Raw genomic sequence first — 16,569 nt, forward strand, 5'->3', positions numbered from 1 at the left:
TCTCCCGAAGGACTCAGAGTGGTGTACAGCCATGTTAAAACACACATAAAGTCACAAAATTTAAAAACAATTTAAAATGAATATATTAAAATTGGCCCACAAAGTTAAAAATTGACAAACAACCCAATTTAAAATTCATATTCTAAGCCAGCCCGGCCTGTTGGAACAACAGGGTCTTAAAGGCACGGCGAAAGGTACAAAGGTCGGGGATCATATGAACCTCCAGGGGCAGGTGCCCCCACAGAGAAGGCTCTCTCCCTGGGTGTCACCAGTCGGAATTGTTTGGCCGACAGCACCCTGAGGAGTCCCTCGCTGTGGGAGCGTATTGGCTGATGGGAGGCTACCGGTGGCAGAAGGCGATCTCGTACATACCCAGGTCCCAAGCCATGGAGTGCTTTAAAGGTGGTAACCAGCACCTTGAATCGCATCTGGAAGACCACTGGGAGCCAGTGCAGCTTGTGCAGGAGAGGTGTTACATGGGTGCGCCGTGTCGCACCCATAATTACCCGCGCGGCTGCATTCTGGACCAGTTGGAGCCTCCAGGTGCTCTTCAAAGGGAGCCCCATGTAGAGAGCATTACAGTAGTCCAGACAGGACGGGACGAGGGTGTGAGTGATGGTGAGCAAGGTGTCCTGGTCCAGAAAGGGACACAACTGGTAAATCAGGCGAACCTGATAGAAAACTCCCCTGGCCACAGCCGTCATATGGTCTTTTAAGACAGCCATGCATCCAGGAGAACACCCAAGTTGCGAGCCCTCTCTGAGGAGGTCAGGATCTTGCCCCCAATAGTCAGCGATAGAGCTAGCTGGCTATATCGGGATGCCGGAAACCACAGCCACTCGGTCTTGGAAGAGTTGAGTCTGAGCTTGTTTCTCCCCATCCAGATCCGCATGGCCTCCAGGCACCGGGACATCACGTCAAGGGCATCATTGGGGTGGCCCGGGGTGGAGATGTAGAGCTGAGTATCATCAGTATACTGATGGCACTTCACCCCAAAACCACGGATGATCTCACCCAGCGGCTTCACATAAATGTTGAACAGAAGGGGCGAGAGGAGCGACCCTTGCGGCACCCCACAAACATGGCACCTCGAGGTCAACCTCAGACGCCCTGCCAACACAAACTGCGTATGGTCAGAGAGGAAGGAGGAGAACCACCGCAACAAGGTGCCCCCACTCCCAACCCCTCCAATCGACACAGCATGATACCATGGTCGATGGTATCAAAAGCCGCTGAGAGGTCTAATAGGACCAGGACAGAGGAACAACCCCTGTCCCAGGCCCTCCAGAGATCATCAACCAATGCGACCAATGCCATTTCTGTGCTGTACCCCAGCCTGAAGCCCGACTGGTACGGATCTAGATAGACAGCTTCATCCAGGTACTGGGGAAGTTGTCGCACCACCACACTCTTAACAACCTTCGCCACAAAGTGAAGGTTGGAGACTGGACGATAGTTCGCTAATACAGCCGGGTCCAAGGAAGGCTTCTTGAGGAAGGCCCTCACCACCACCTCTTTTAGGGAGGGAGGGAAGAACCCCTCACTCAATGAAGCGTTAATAATCCCCTGGAGCCAGCCTCGTGTGACCGCCCGGGAGGCCAGCACCAACCAGGAGGGACATGGGTCCAATAGACATGTGGCAGTGCTAAGCCTACCCAGAATCCTGTCCACATCCTCAGGAGTCACAAGGTCAAACCCCTCCCAGATAACATTCTCAAAACCCACCTCCGTCACCCCATCTGAATCTACCCAATCGGAGTCCAAGCCATCCCGAATCTGAGTGACTTTATCATGCAGGAATTGCACAAAATCCTCAGCCCTACCCTGCAAGGGGTCTTCCCTCACTCCCAATTGAAGGAGGGAGCAAGTCACCCTAAACAGGGCTGCTGGGTGGTTCTCTGCAGACACAATAAGAGTGGAAAAATAATTTGATTTTGCCGCTCTTATCGCCACTAAGTAAGTCTTAATTTGAAACCTCACTAGTGTTCGGTCAGATTCAAAGCGGCTGGACCTCCAATCGCTCTCCAGGCGTCTTTTCCGGTGCTTCATCTCCCTCAGCTCCTCGGAAAACCAGGGAGCCAATTGAGATCGGCACCAGGTCAGAGGCCGCAAAGGCACGACGCGGTCCAAAGCTCCAGTGGCCACCCTATCCCAGGCGGCCACCAGTTCTTCAATCGAGTCGTGAGCCAGAGCCTCAGGGAATAGCCCAAGCTCCGTCAGGAACCTATCCAGGTATATCAGGCACCTGGGACAGAACCACCTGGTTGGTTCCGACTCCCTGCAGCGGAGGTTAGCAGTTCAAAAGTCTAGTCAAAGGAGTGAATGATCTGACCATCTGACAAGGGCTTGGTGACTATATCCCCTATTTCTAGATCATTCAACCACTGACCAGAAACAAAAATCAGATCCAGAGTGTGTCCCCCCGTGTGAGTAGGGCCTTGAACTAACTGGGTCAGGTCCATGGCCGTCATGGAGGCCATGAACTCCTGGGCTGCTTCAGACGTTTCACCGATGGATGGCAGGTTGAAATCCCCCGTGACCATAAGTCTGGGGGTATCCACCGCCACCCCTGTCTATTACATTGAGCAGCTCGGGCAGGGCCGCCGCTACGTGGCAGGGAGCCAGGTACGCAATCAGCAAGTCCATCTGCAGCCCATGACCCCACTTCACAAGGAGGGACTCACATCCGGCTATCTGAGGTACAGTGGCCTCCCTCGGACAAAGACCTTCCTTTATAATAGCCGCCACCCCCCGCCCCTACCTTGAGCCCTTGGCTGATGGAATGCGCGGAAGCCTGGTTGGCACATTTCAATGAGGGGAAACCCCCCCTCCACGCCCAACCAGGTCTCCGTAATACCCGCCATGTCCACTCCCCCCTCTTGAATAAGGTCGTAAATGAGGGGGGCTTTATTTATCATGGACCTGGCATTGCACAACATCAGCTGAAGGCCCAGGTCCTGAGGATCTGTGCAACGTGGGGAATGAGAGACGTATTGGGGACTGGAGCTTGCAATTGCTTGCAAACAGCGAGTGCGCACTCCCGAAACATGATATGGCCCCCTGCTACCGCCATATCTGCCCCTCCCACCCACAGTACTAATTAAACAGCCCTCACTAGAATGGAATCTGGCCCCTGCCCTGACAAATAACAAGGTGACACCTTTCCTTTCCTTCTTTCCTTTCCTTTCCTTCCCTTCCCTTCCCTTCCCTTCCCTTCTGTTTGAAGTTAAATTACGTATTTTAGAGCTGTATAAGCTGAATTGTGGCAGGAGAATGCTGCAAAAGAAGGGTTAAAAAACTTGCAGTTGAACTAATTCGTGGCAGCTCAACTGTTCCCAGAATGGGAGGACTGCAGTAAATCAAACCAAAGTGAAGATCTTCCTGCCAGTTGATCCATTTAACCTGTGGTAAATAGTAAATCTTTCTCTTCAGCCTCATTTTGAGAACAGCCACTCAGTTTCCATGAGGATGTTCTGTTGGTGGTGGAAACTTACATCAGTTAACGCTTGCTTGTAGAAAAGGCTACAGTTTCTGCCATAATCCTTTCACTTTGTCAGTTTCTATAAGCTTTGCCTTTCTATTTTATGTACCTGATTTTTGTAACTTACCTCCTCCTTCTCCTCCTCAGTGTTTGTCAACTACATTTCCCTTATATTAATATTTTTTTCCTTAATATTTTGTAACCTGTCCTTTCTCTAACTGAGCACTTGGTAATCTCACAGGATAATCTTACAGGACAAAAAAACAATAATTACTTATCCACATAATCACCTAGTTTTGCTTTGTTTTTGAAAGTGTTAAGAACGTGCTTGTATACAGTGCGAGATTTCATATCACAAAACAGTTTTGAAAATGGTTTATCCTAGATGAAGAAATCATAAATCAGTTGTCTGTTGCAAAGGAAGCTTATCCTGGAATGTTTTCAGACAGATAAATCAAAGCTTCAATAATTTCCATTCTGAACCCAGCTTTCTCAGACTTTTTTTTTTTTTTTGCAGATAAGGAAGTTGAATACTGTTGAATACTCCATATAGATAATTGGCTCGATTACAAAAGTCTCAATTTTCTATTCTCTGTTTTAGGACCACTAAGCCAATTTTCTGTTAATAATCTTCAATAAACAGAGTCTAAGGTTATAGAATAGAAACAAATTGCATTCTTCTAATATATAGTAGTATGATCTTCCTGTGTCTACCAACATAGTCTGGCCCAGATCTTCACTAAAATAGCTTTGCCATAGTCTCCACTATCAATGATACCCAATGGAGACAGTCACATTGATCAAGGGATTAATGGACCAGGGATCCAAGTTGTGTTGGCCCAAAAGATTGGAGTCCAAATTGATCCAGTCTCCTCTGGAAATCTAGTTCTAGAGACTTTGTCAGTGCCAGCATATCTAGTTTAAAGCCAATCCATCTCTAACCTTTTCAACATAAGAAAGAAAACATTCACACATACAGTAAGCCTACATAACAATCACTCTTGAAATTATATTTAAAAAAAAAGAAAGGTTAATTAGTTGAAAGTCAATAATAATAATAATAATAATAATAATAATAATAATAATAATAATAATAATAATAATTTTATTTCTATACCGCCCTTCTCCCGAAGGACTCAGGGCGATGTACAGCCAATTTAAAAACACAAGACACAACAATAATTAAAAATTAAAATAATTAAATAGATTTGGCCGATTTAAAACCCCAAAAATTTAAAATACCCCAATTTAAAATTATCATGTCGATAGCCCGGCCTGGCGGAACAACAGGGTCTTCAATGCGCAACGAAACACCCGGAGGTTGGAGATCTTGCGTATTTCCGGGGGCAGTTCATTCCACAGGGCTGGGGCTCCCACAGAGAAAGCCCTCCCCCTGGGTGTCGCCAGCCAACATAACTTGGCTGATGGCACCCTGAGGAGACCCTCTCTGTGGGAGCGGACTGGTCTAATAACTGGCTATTAGAACTAAGAATCTCCAGATAAAATTAATGCTAAAAAAATTATTGCATACTCCCCCACAGAATCAGAGAAAAGGATAACCAGTAGTTTAGACAGCTTTCAAAGGGAAACAGGCAACCAATGGAGAGTTCTTTAAATGATTATTATCCATCATTCTTGAGGGAAACATCCAGGCTCAAAATTCATGTAAAGAAGAGGAGAACATAGGGAAGATTACAGAACTCGTGGGCTGCTTGTTACTCAACAAGTTATCTTGCTCGTGAAAAGTCTGTACAACAATCCCTGAGTTCACAAATCTGCCTGTTTAATGTGTCTTCTTGATAAAATGAGAATAAAAAGAAGACAGGAAAGTTAAATCGCTAAATGCAATTTGCTATTTAATTGATTCTTTTCTTTAGTGATGACTATTGTACTTTAAAAAAAATGTTTTAACAATCCTTATAAAACATGTATTATTTTTTTCAGAGAAAAGAAAGGAATGTTAGCTAATTTTTATCCTTTAATAGTTATTCCAGTAATAAAAAATAATAAAAAAGTTTTTATTTTTTGCATATGATTTGCCTGAAATAAATATAATTTACTGATTTGATGAACATTACCTTTTAATATATCTCAAGTCGCTGTGTTGGAATGTCAGCCAGTTATTTCTTTAGACTATTCACAACTAGTGAGGCAAGGAGGGTTTAAATTAATTCTGTGTCATAATATGATGAAAATAACATGACCTACATATTCACATCAGGCATCAAAGAAATAAGTTATGCCTGGCATGTTCGAGAGGGCTGTAAAGCACTGTGCAGTGGTATAGAAGTCTAAGTGCTATTGCTATGTTATCACATTGACATCAATTGCAGCTTGTTATGGATTCTCTACAGTGGTGGGTTTCTCCCGGTTCTGCCCGGTTCCGCCGAGCCGGTAGTGGTGACAATATGATGTCACCAAACCGGTTCTCCCCCCCCTGCCCCCCCCACCCCCCACATTATTCTTACCTTTTATTTGGCCCCACCCCCAATCTATTGCTGCCTCCTGAGTCCCAGCTGATGGCTAGAGGGAAAAAAACTGTTTAAACTCTTGCCACGGGGCTTCAAAGGGCCGCCCTACAGCTGATCAGTGGTAAAAGAAAACAAATGAGTAGACCGGTGCCTGCAAAAATACATGAGTAGATCAGTGCCTGCAAAAATAAATGGGTAGACCAGTGCCTGCAAAAATACATGAGTAGATCAGTGCCTGCAAAAATGAATGGATAGACCAGTACCTGCAAAAATACATGAGTAGATCAGTGCCTGCAAAAATAAATGGGTAGACCAGTGCCTGCAAAAATACATGAATAGATCAGTGCCTGCAAAAATGAATGGATAGACCAGTGCCTGCAAAAATACATGAGTAGATCAGTGCCTGCAAAAATAAATGGGTAGACCAGTGCCTGCAAAAATACATGAGTAGATCAGTGCCTGCACAAATGAATGGATAGACCAGTGCCTGCAAAAATAAATGGGTAGATTGGTACAGCTCTGCAAGCAGTTAAAAGCCTGGTAGATCAGTACCCCTGCTAAATCCTAAATAATTGTCACATGACCATCAAGCTATGCCCACAAAATAAATCACACCCACAGAACCGGTAGTAAAAAAATTTAGAACCCACCCCTGATTCTCTATCACTATCAAAAACAATGTTTCTGATGACAATGAGAACAAATAAGTTAAATTAATAGCACACTAAATCAATGTGGGGCCAATCAATCAACCATGGAAAGCCTTTTGTAATAACTAGAGTTTTTTTAAAATGAAGTTTCAAAAGATTATGAGAGAAAGGGCCATCCTTGCTTTATCGGGCAAGCTGTTCCATGCGAGCAGAGCTCCCACAGAACATGGAGTTGAACAAAACTAGTAATCAAGGGAATGTATTTTCTCACATCAAAAGTAAAATGAAATACCATAAATATAAGTACTAATAATCATGGAATCTAAAGGCAACCAGTTACAATTTACAATATTGATATCTGCCTTGGTCTTCAGAAAAAAAAGGAGCTTCCGAAGCAAAGCAGATGCCAATGAAAAATGAAGCTGAGGGGAAAGGGTGCCTCATTTTCAGCTCAGGATTTTCAAGGTAGCAGGTCCATTTACCAGCTACACTTACAGAGTTCCACATTAGCCAATGGGTAGATTGAATTTAGGGGGCTTTGGAATAGGCTAGCCTACTCATTAGCTAATGTAGCTCCATGATACCAACAGATAGATTGGGACACCTGGATTTTTGATTGGTTAACATAGCTTTATATTAGCCACAAGTGGACTGAGCCAACAGGATCGTTCTATTTTGCTGTATATTGAGTTTTGCACCCAATATCTTTTTCTAAATGGAGTACTTTTCAGTTTAGGTTCTGTGCTGTTCCATTTTGAATATATAGCGTTAAAATCTCATTTTGCAGTAATTCATCTGCAGTGAATCTGCGATTGGGGTAAGTGAGGGCTCCAAATCTGATGTAGCAGGGCCTCCAAATTCTTTAAACCAGCTCTGAACCTAAAGTTATGACTTTTTATTGATGACAGTTCAATAAGTCTTATGTAGGTATGTTGTAACCTTGAACAATCATTAAATGATCAGTCAAGGACTACTAATGCCACATGATTCTTAATGTTTGAGCTTTAACACCCAATCCCAATCCAATGGGTTCAGTAGCTAATTTAATATTGCAGCTTTAGCATCAAAATGTATTATGGAAATAGTTCTGTTTGCTTAATGGCTGATGTGTATTGTTCTTCCTGGTTCTCTTTTACTCATAATACATACATACATATTTTTTTCTTGTTGATATGTAAGCCATCCAGAGTCATTTAGGAGTTGGGTGGCCTCAAAATTGATAAATATTTAACTAACAAAAGAAACTGGAACTACATCCACACATAGCATTAAATATGGATGTGATTAACTGAAGAAACTTTCTCTGGGTAGGCTCACACAAGTTGAGGCTAACTGAAGGCTGGAATAGATGTTCCATGATTTTATATGTCAAGCAGAGAAAACAATAGAGGCTAACTAGAAGAAGAAACAGGTGGCAGTAACCCTTTTCCTCAGGGTGAAAGCAAGACAACCCTTCGTCTACCTTTCTTCCTCATACATAATGTAACATAGATTCAATTAAGGAGTCCCCAGCTGACAATATCCCAGCTACAACTTCTGTAATCAGGTTTCAAGTTCTTAGAGAAAATGTTACCTTAACAGGGAAGATAATGGATTAACAAGTAAAACAGTGGGAGTTTTGCATCTCATTCCTATGCATCCCATGCCTAAGGTCCTCTGGTCCTTCTATATATCACCCCCTTCATTTAAAGTGACTAGAGCTAGAATTGTATAGCTCTTCTGGGAACTGATTAATGTATCAGTTTTACCACAATACCGCAGAAGTTTTTCACATCCATTTTACAAAACCAGCTAGATCTGAACTGTGTCTTCCTTTCCTTTCCTTTCCTTTCCTTTCCTTTCCTTTCCTTTCCTTTCCTTTCCTTTCCTTTCCTTTCCTTTCCTTTCCTTTCCTTTCCTTTCCCAATTGCCGTCTCCAAAGTGCATTATTCAACCATCTGTTCTGCTAAATTGCTTCAATGGGCAAAATGCTACTTTAGACAGCTGGTTGGGTTTGTCTGTTGGTAGCTGCAGCACCGACGCTGTTATTTCATAGAATTCTCCTAGGTAAAATCACCCATCCTTTATACTTTGCTGAATTAAGACTGCAATCCCAACAGGGCAAAAATATTTAGATTTATACTGAGCATGCTTATATAATTCCTCTGTTTCATTGCAGCCGAAGATACTCTTGACTACCACATATTCTGTTATTCTTTCAACACTGTCCTACAATGTAGTTAAACATTACAGTTAATAAAGTATGTTGTTGTCTTACACTGCAGCATAAGAATATGACAATTTTCATAATTTTAATAGACTGCATTACCTTCAATGTATAAATTCATATTTTTCTTTTCTAGATAATATATGCTTATACCTTTTGCGACAAAAAGACAACTGAAAAGAATTAGATGTATATTTCTAAATATAATCTTAAGCAATGCACCAAAAATTATATATTGTATGCCACAAATGCATATATGGAGTAAAGTAAGCCACAATTTTACCCAATAAATCTTGTATAGTACAGCATATTACTAATCTACTTCGGATGACAGATGATGGATGGATAGCTATGTCTGACATTCAGTTGCATCCCATTTCACATACAAATATGTATATTTTTTGTTTGTCGTTGTTAGTGATATTAAGGGAATTTAAATTATGAATAATGTAATACACTGAAATTTCTATTAACAGTGCAGTGTTATACAAATTCAGTAAGCCTACTGAATGTGCTTTGGCCACATTCCCAGGTAGATGCATATAGCAGAGGTCTCCAACCTTGGCAACTTTAAGAGTTGTGGACTTCAACTCCCAGAATTCCCCAGCCAGCGTGAAGATTGGGTTGCCATGGTTGGAGACCCCTGGCATATAGGATGGCCTTTTAAATCTGGATCTAATATACTGGAAAGGAAAAAAAAAAAACCCTACAACAACAGACAAAATTCAATCCTTTTCAGTCCTTTGAAAGAATGTACATTGAACATAAAATGACTATTGAATTGAATTCAAAATTAATGTTTACATTCTGTATAATATTTTCGCCCAGCTACAATTGCCTGTACTAAATACCATTTGGATGAACATAGTTTGGTGATTGTTAAGATGCTGCTTTGAACTGTGCTTCTCTTGCTGTTCTAGTTACTTTTAAATTCTATTGTGAGGCATGCTGGACAAGTAAGAATTTTATTGCAGCACTTTTCTTGTGTTTTAAAATAACTGAGGCATCATTTTTCACTATACAAGGCAATCATTCACTCAGCTCCTGCCCTTGAAGCATTCCAAAGGATAAGTGACTTTAAGGCAGGTTGCTAATACAGGTTTCCACAGCAATCATATTATACAGTGCACCATACAAACCCTAATATCATTTGTATATTCAGAATTGCAGTTCTATGGATCTGAAATTGATTGCATCTATTCACTTACTTTTTATTATTCCGCAGTCATACACTGATGTCTAGACTCTAGAGGTAGCTTCTCCCACACATTATATATTTTCTATTTTCCAGGTATATTTCTTTTGCAGATTAGGCGGTATAATTTAATTTGCCCTAAAGCTTTTTTTTTTTTTTTTACTTCTTTCTATAATATAAGCCTCTCTTGTTTGGTTTCTTGACAGCAAAGGATACTATGATTGATAGAATTCAATTGCTGGTTTGAAATAAATGCAGGCAGTTGTTATTTTATGTTTGTCGGCCTTCTTTATGAGATTTACCTATTGTTCCATGAAAAAAAAAAACTGAGAAAGCTGTAATGATCTCTGGTCGCACACCTGGTCCCATAACTCTGTCACGACAAACATACCATGGAGGCCAGAAATGAAGAACCGAATTGAGATTCATGTGCTTGCTTAGCAGCCATAGTTGTGCAGAGTCAAAGGCCAATGCGGTAGCAAATGATTCAAATTTCAGATAATGTGAAATACATGAACAAGACAGATGTGCTCTATTATTGTCTGAATAAGTTATAAACTTAGGCTAGCAGGGTAATTACTTTGCTCATTTCCACTTTCTCCCCAATGTTTCCAGATGCATTCAGTTTACAGCACTATCTCTTCCTTGCATATAAATGAAATAAGCTTCAATCCATTAGTTGTTCTGGTTTTTATTCTCTATCCTGTGGCCACAGACAGGTCTTCCAGAGAAAAGTTGAGATACCTATATTTTTTCCTTCTTAAATTCAGTTCTGGACTTAATTAGCTTACTAGTACACCTCTCCATTTTAAACTGCTCCGTGTATACAGTACAGGTAGTCCTTGACTTACAACAGTTTGCCTAGTGACTATTTGACTTATGACTGCCTTTTGAAGCTTGCAGTATCTCCATGGTCATGTGAACAAAATTCAGATGCTTGGCAACTGACTCATATTTATGACAGTTGCAGTGTCATAGGTCATGTGATCCCCTTTTGAGACCTTCTAACAGACAAAATCAATGGGGAGTCCAGATTCACTTAACAACTGTGTGACTAATTTAACCAATGCAATGATTCACTTAACAACTGTGACAAGAAAGTTTGTAAAATGGGGCAAAACCAGGGGTGAAATGCTCCTGGTTCGGACCGGCTTGGGTGAGTAGGTAGCGATGGTGGTGGGCAGTTCGGAGAACTGGTAGCAAAAATCTCTGCCCTCGCTCCCCCCCCCATGCCCAGCTGAGCCGTGCGATCATCAGAGCCTTTTTTTTCTTTTAAATGGCTCTGACGAGCCAAGCTCTGATGATCCCAGCTGAGTTGCCTGCTAATCAGGCAACTCAGCTTGGATCGCCAGAGCCATTTAAAAGAAAAAAACTTTTTTTCTTTTAAATGACTCTGACAATCCAAGCTCTGACGATCCCAGCTGAGTTGCCTGCTGATCAGGCAACTCAGTTGGGATCGTCAGAGCCTTTTGGTTTTGCATGTAAAAAAATGGTTTTAAAAGTAAAAAAAAAAAAAATTGGCCACACCCGCCCAGTCACATTAACCCCCCCACCAAGCCACACCCACAAAACCAGTAGTAACAAATTTTAGATTTCACCCCTGGACAAAACTCTCTTAACAACTGTTTCCCTTAGCAACAGAAATTTTGGGCTCAATTGAGATTGTTTGTAGTCAAGGTCTACCTGTATTTGTCTCTTTCCCATGACTGCCACAATTATATAGCACAAATTGTCAAATAATCACTAAAAAAATATTCGTAGTTAGAAACATTCTATACCAACAACACAAATAACAAAGGAAAGGAAAAGATCTAATTTGATTAAAAGAAAAAAAAGGAAGAGCAGGAAAAGAAGATTGTGCTGAGGACACTGTCAGAAGCTGAAAGCTATTTCCCAAACTATCATTTATAGATGAACCGGAGAAACATTAATTAATAAATTGATTCTCAAATACTGGTTCAGTTTTGGAATGAACCTGCTTCTTGCTGATCCCCATATCAGCAACTTCCCTTTTTATTTTTCTACTCAAGTTGTCAGTTCAGATGTTCTCATATGTATCCTCTTTGATGAAAGAGCAATATAGATATGGAAATATTGGATCTAAACTTTTCCCAAGAAACTATTATATTCAAGTTTTCTCATGAGATACTAACAATTCAGAAATGGAAAGCTGTTCTTATGTGCACCATACAGAAAGTAAGCACCAGTAAAAACAGTGAACTTTAGAAGGGAATATTTATAGCTCGGGGTTGAATTGTGGAGTCCTTGATGCTCTTTGAGTTTGCTTGCTTGCTAAATGACATTTCTTTACCCAACTTGGTAACATCATCCATGTTAGAAAGGAGTGGTGTTTGCTCTCTGTTTATATACTGTACAATGGCTTGTCATGTCCATATTGGTGGCAGTGGTCTTGATAGTTCCTTGATTAGGCTGTTAACTTGTTTGTCTGAGTTGGTGTTCCTTTATGGGGATATTGTTTACTTCTTGATTGTTGGTCTAGTGTTAATCTCTGCTTGTCTGGGTATTGATTCTAGTGAGGAGGTATTTTGATCATTAGTTTCCTTTTTGGCTTTTTGATAGTAGCCTTTTGAATGACATGAGATGTTGTTTATCTCTATCTGCATGTTGATTGCTGAATTTTACTGTGAATTTTACTTCTGAGTAAATATATAAAAGACCAGGACTAGGTACTTCTATTAGCAAACTAAGAGCAAAATGTTTGTTTTATTCTATTTTTTGTTAAAAAATGGAGTGATTTGTTAATTAAGATTATAACATATTCTTAGATAAATTAATTCAATAGCCTTGCACTAGTATTAATAGTGTTTTAAAGATTTATTTTTTTTATTCTGAATAATGCTTGAGTTTTATGAACAGGTACTCATCTCAAACTTGTCTGGAAGTATTAATCATTAATTAAATTATCCCCAGAGTTAATTAACATATTAAGTAATTTACCCAAGGTGATAATCAAACTCTTGGTATGTACTCAAAGAAAATTGGCTTAATGCTTTTTTTTAATCACTAGATAGCTCTACTTGATACAATTGTTGTACTATTTGTAAATATCCAGTCATTTGCTTACCAGCATGGGGGGATGTATGCATACATTTGGAATAAGGATTGTTTTTGTAAGAATACTGCTAAGAGTAATGTTAGCAAAGAATAATGCATTAAGTTTCATACTGTACTTTCTTTCAAATGATAATATATTCATTTCTTACTCGACTTCCTTTCACAAAACATGTTTTGACTATGCTGTAATGTCATAAGGCTCAAGAACAAATTCTGGAATAAAGCTAATTTAATAATAATAAATTAATAATAATAATAATAATTATTAAAATTAAATTAATAATAATTTAATAATAAATTAATTTATTAATTTATTAAATTTATTTAGGAATAGGGGGTACTGTGCTTCGGTGGTTCTCCTCCTTCCTCTCTGACCGTTCGCAGTTTGTGTTGGCAGGGGGGCAGAGGTCGACCTCAAGACACCTTATTTGTGGGGTTCCGCAAGGGTCAGTCCTCTCACCCCTTCTGTTCAACATTTATGTAAAACCGCTAGGCGAGATCATCCATGGTTTTGGGGTGAGTGTGCACGGTCACTCAGGCCCTAGTTACCTCCCATATGGACTACTGTAATGCTCTCTACATGGGGCTCCCCTTGAAAAGCACCCGGAGGCTCCAACTGGTCCAGAACGTAGCCGCGCGGGTGATTATGGGCGCAGCTCATTATGCCCATGTAACACCTCTCCTACACGAGCTGCACTGGCTCCCGGTAGTCTTCCGGGTGCGATTCAAGGTGTTAGTTATCACCTTTAAAGCGCTCCATGGCTTAGGACCTGGGTACCTACGAAACCGTCTTTTGCCACCAATAGCCTCCCACCGACCAGTTCGTTCTCACAGGGAGAGACTACTCAGGGTACCATCAGTCAAATTATGTCGACTGGTGACTCCCAGGGGGAGGGCCTTCTCTGTGGGGGCTCCAACCCTTTGGAATGAACTGCCCCCGGAGATACGGAATATCCCTGATCTCCGTGCTTTCCGCTGTACCCTCAAGACCCTGATGTTCCAACAGGCGGGGCTAAACATACGAACATGTGAATGATTTTTTAAATGTTATCTAATTCTGGGTTTTATTTGATTGACCAAACTAAGTAATAATTTTAATTAGCAATTTTATGGTGTTTGTGTGTCTATATTTTTCTTGACTGTACACCGCCTTGAGTCCTATGGGAGAAAGGCGGTATAGAAATATAATAAATAAATAAATAAATAAATAAATATAATAAATAAATAATTAGTACTTTTCCATGTATGAAGAATATTAAGAACTTTCCCCTCATTTTACCATTATAAAATCTACACATTTATTTTCTTTGTACTTTCAGTGCCCACAGAATTATAAATGACAAAAAAATGACATTTTCCTCTGAATATCCTAATACCGGAGCTCTCCAAGGTTTCCTCTCCACCCAACTGAGAACATCTTTTAAATGTCTTCTTGGTGTTACCGTGTTTCCCTGAAAATAAGACCCTGTCTTTATTTTTTTGAACCCTGAAATAAGCAGTTGGCCTTATTTTGGGACGCATGGAGCAAGACGGGGCTCCTCTTGCTATCTTACCTGATTTCCAGCTCTGTGTCCCTAACCCTAACCAGAGGAAATGGTGGGGACTGGCTGTTCATGCATTTAAATATTTTCAGGGAGGGCTTTTTTTTGGGGGGGGGGCTTATTTTAGCTCATGCGCTCAAAAGCCCAATTGGGCTTATTATCAGGGGATATCTTATTTTCAGGGAAACAGGGGGTATCAGCAAGACTGGGACAAAGATTTTGGAATCCAAAGCTTGATACCCGTCACCCCAAAGTTATAATCAACTATTAATGAAATGTTCTGGATTTTTTTTTAAAAAAAGAAGTGTATTTTCATCAGTGAATAACTTCTCCCTTGTGACTTCTCCCTTGTGACTTGAATTTGAGTTTCTTGGAAACCAACTAACATTGAAGACTCATCGTTTCATTCTAAAGGCAACATTCCCTTTGGGAGAGCATCTATCACAAACAAACAATAAATGCAGGCAAATGACCTAATCATTAGAACAAATCAAATAATAATAGAAGGACATTTGTTGGGAATAATCAAAAGATGCAATTTAAGAAAATAAATTTTGACTTGAAGGCTTACTTGTGCAGATCTGTAGTAAGAACTCTACAATTATTTATCATGTCTTTTATTATTAAGGACTGGATTACAAGTTATATTCTGAATTACAAAAGACCAGGCTTCAAGAAATGAAACATATTTGTATAATGCTAGTAAATAATCTAATTTCTCACTATTTTCAATTTCAGCCTTTCTAATGTTATCTAGTCTTGCACTTAATGTATCCAAATGCCAAAATTTGTCACTCTTTGATCCCAAAGCTGCAAATTGGTCCTCCTTGGTCTTTTTCTAATCAATGTTTACTTTTTACTTCAACAATTCTTCTACATCCTCCCAGAATCAGTTTATGAATGAGCAGTGTTGTGAGGGATAAAAAGTCAGTGCTAAGTATCTGGGGTCTGGGAAGTCCCTAAGATTAGGGATTTTCTTTCTTTGTCTCTGAATAGGGTAGCAGTCACTCAGCTATAACTGGTGCACATTCTGGGGATCTTCCTATAATATTCCTATCAGACATTCAGCTTTGCTCAAGGAATGGATGGTAACAATGGCTTGAAAGGCCTTTGCAAAGCTCCATTTTGTGCATCAGTTGTGCATATTTCTATAATGGGTAGCCCTTGTCTTTGTTATTAATGTTTTGGTCACGTCCTGTTTAGACTACTGCAATTTGGGGCTGCTCTTGAAAACCACTCAGAAATTGCAGCTGGCCCAAAATTCAGCAGAATAAATAATTATGGATATATTTTACATAACACCTCTATACCATGTGCTGCTCTGGCTCTTAGTAGACTTCCCAATATAATTCATGGTGTTGGTTATTCCCTACAAATGCCATCATGTCAAAGGGCTTGGTTATCATTTACTCCCAATTGTTGCTATTCACTTACAAGGTTTGACAGAGTAGACATATTCTGGATCGCCTTCATTAATGTACTACCAATAGTAATAGATGCAATTCCAAAACAACCGGAGCATCACTTGAACATCATTGGCATTGACAAATTCACCATCAGTCAACTGCAAAAGGCAGCTATACTTGGAACAGCTTACATCGTGCAATAATACCTTTGATACCACCAAACAGCAACATCTGCCTATACCAGGGCTTTGGGAAGGACTTGATAGTCCTTGATAAGGATAGAACGAAAGTGTCAAATCCAGTCTGCATATCTGGCTGATTGTGCAATGAATCATAATAAAAGATAGAAATTACAGTAATGTCATCAAAGCTCCACTTATTTCAAGATGCACACAATTTAATACACATAGAGTTATAGAGCTTCCTAAAAGTTCAAAGTATTTTGGAATTGGGCAACTTCAAAATCCAAGTAAAAGTAATTAAATTAAATTAAATTTCTTTTTAAAAAGATTATAATTCAAGAATCCTGCATGTAAATAGTATA

At 40.2% G+C, this 16,569-nt stretch overlaps 1 protein-coding gene across 4 annotated transcripts in view; it reads right to left on the reverse strand.

Annotated features, from left to right (window-relative positions):
- The window catches only part of LRP1B (LDL receptor related protein 1B), a 986,195-nt gene that overhangs the window by 424,698 nt on the left and 544,928 nt on the right, over window positions 1-16,569 (reverse strand). The window lies entirely within an intron of this gene.

The sequence above is a fragment of the Pantherophis guttatus genome, chromosome 1, assembly GCF_059756535.1.
Source record: "Pantherophis guttatus breed Tessera chromosome 1, ASM5975653v1, whole genome shotgun sequence".
NCBI lineage: Eukaryota > Metazoa > Chordata > Lepidosauria > Squamata > Colubridae > Pantherophis > Pantherophis guttatus.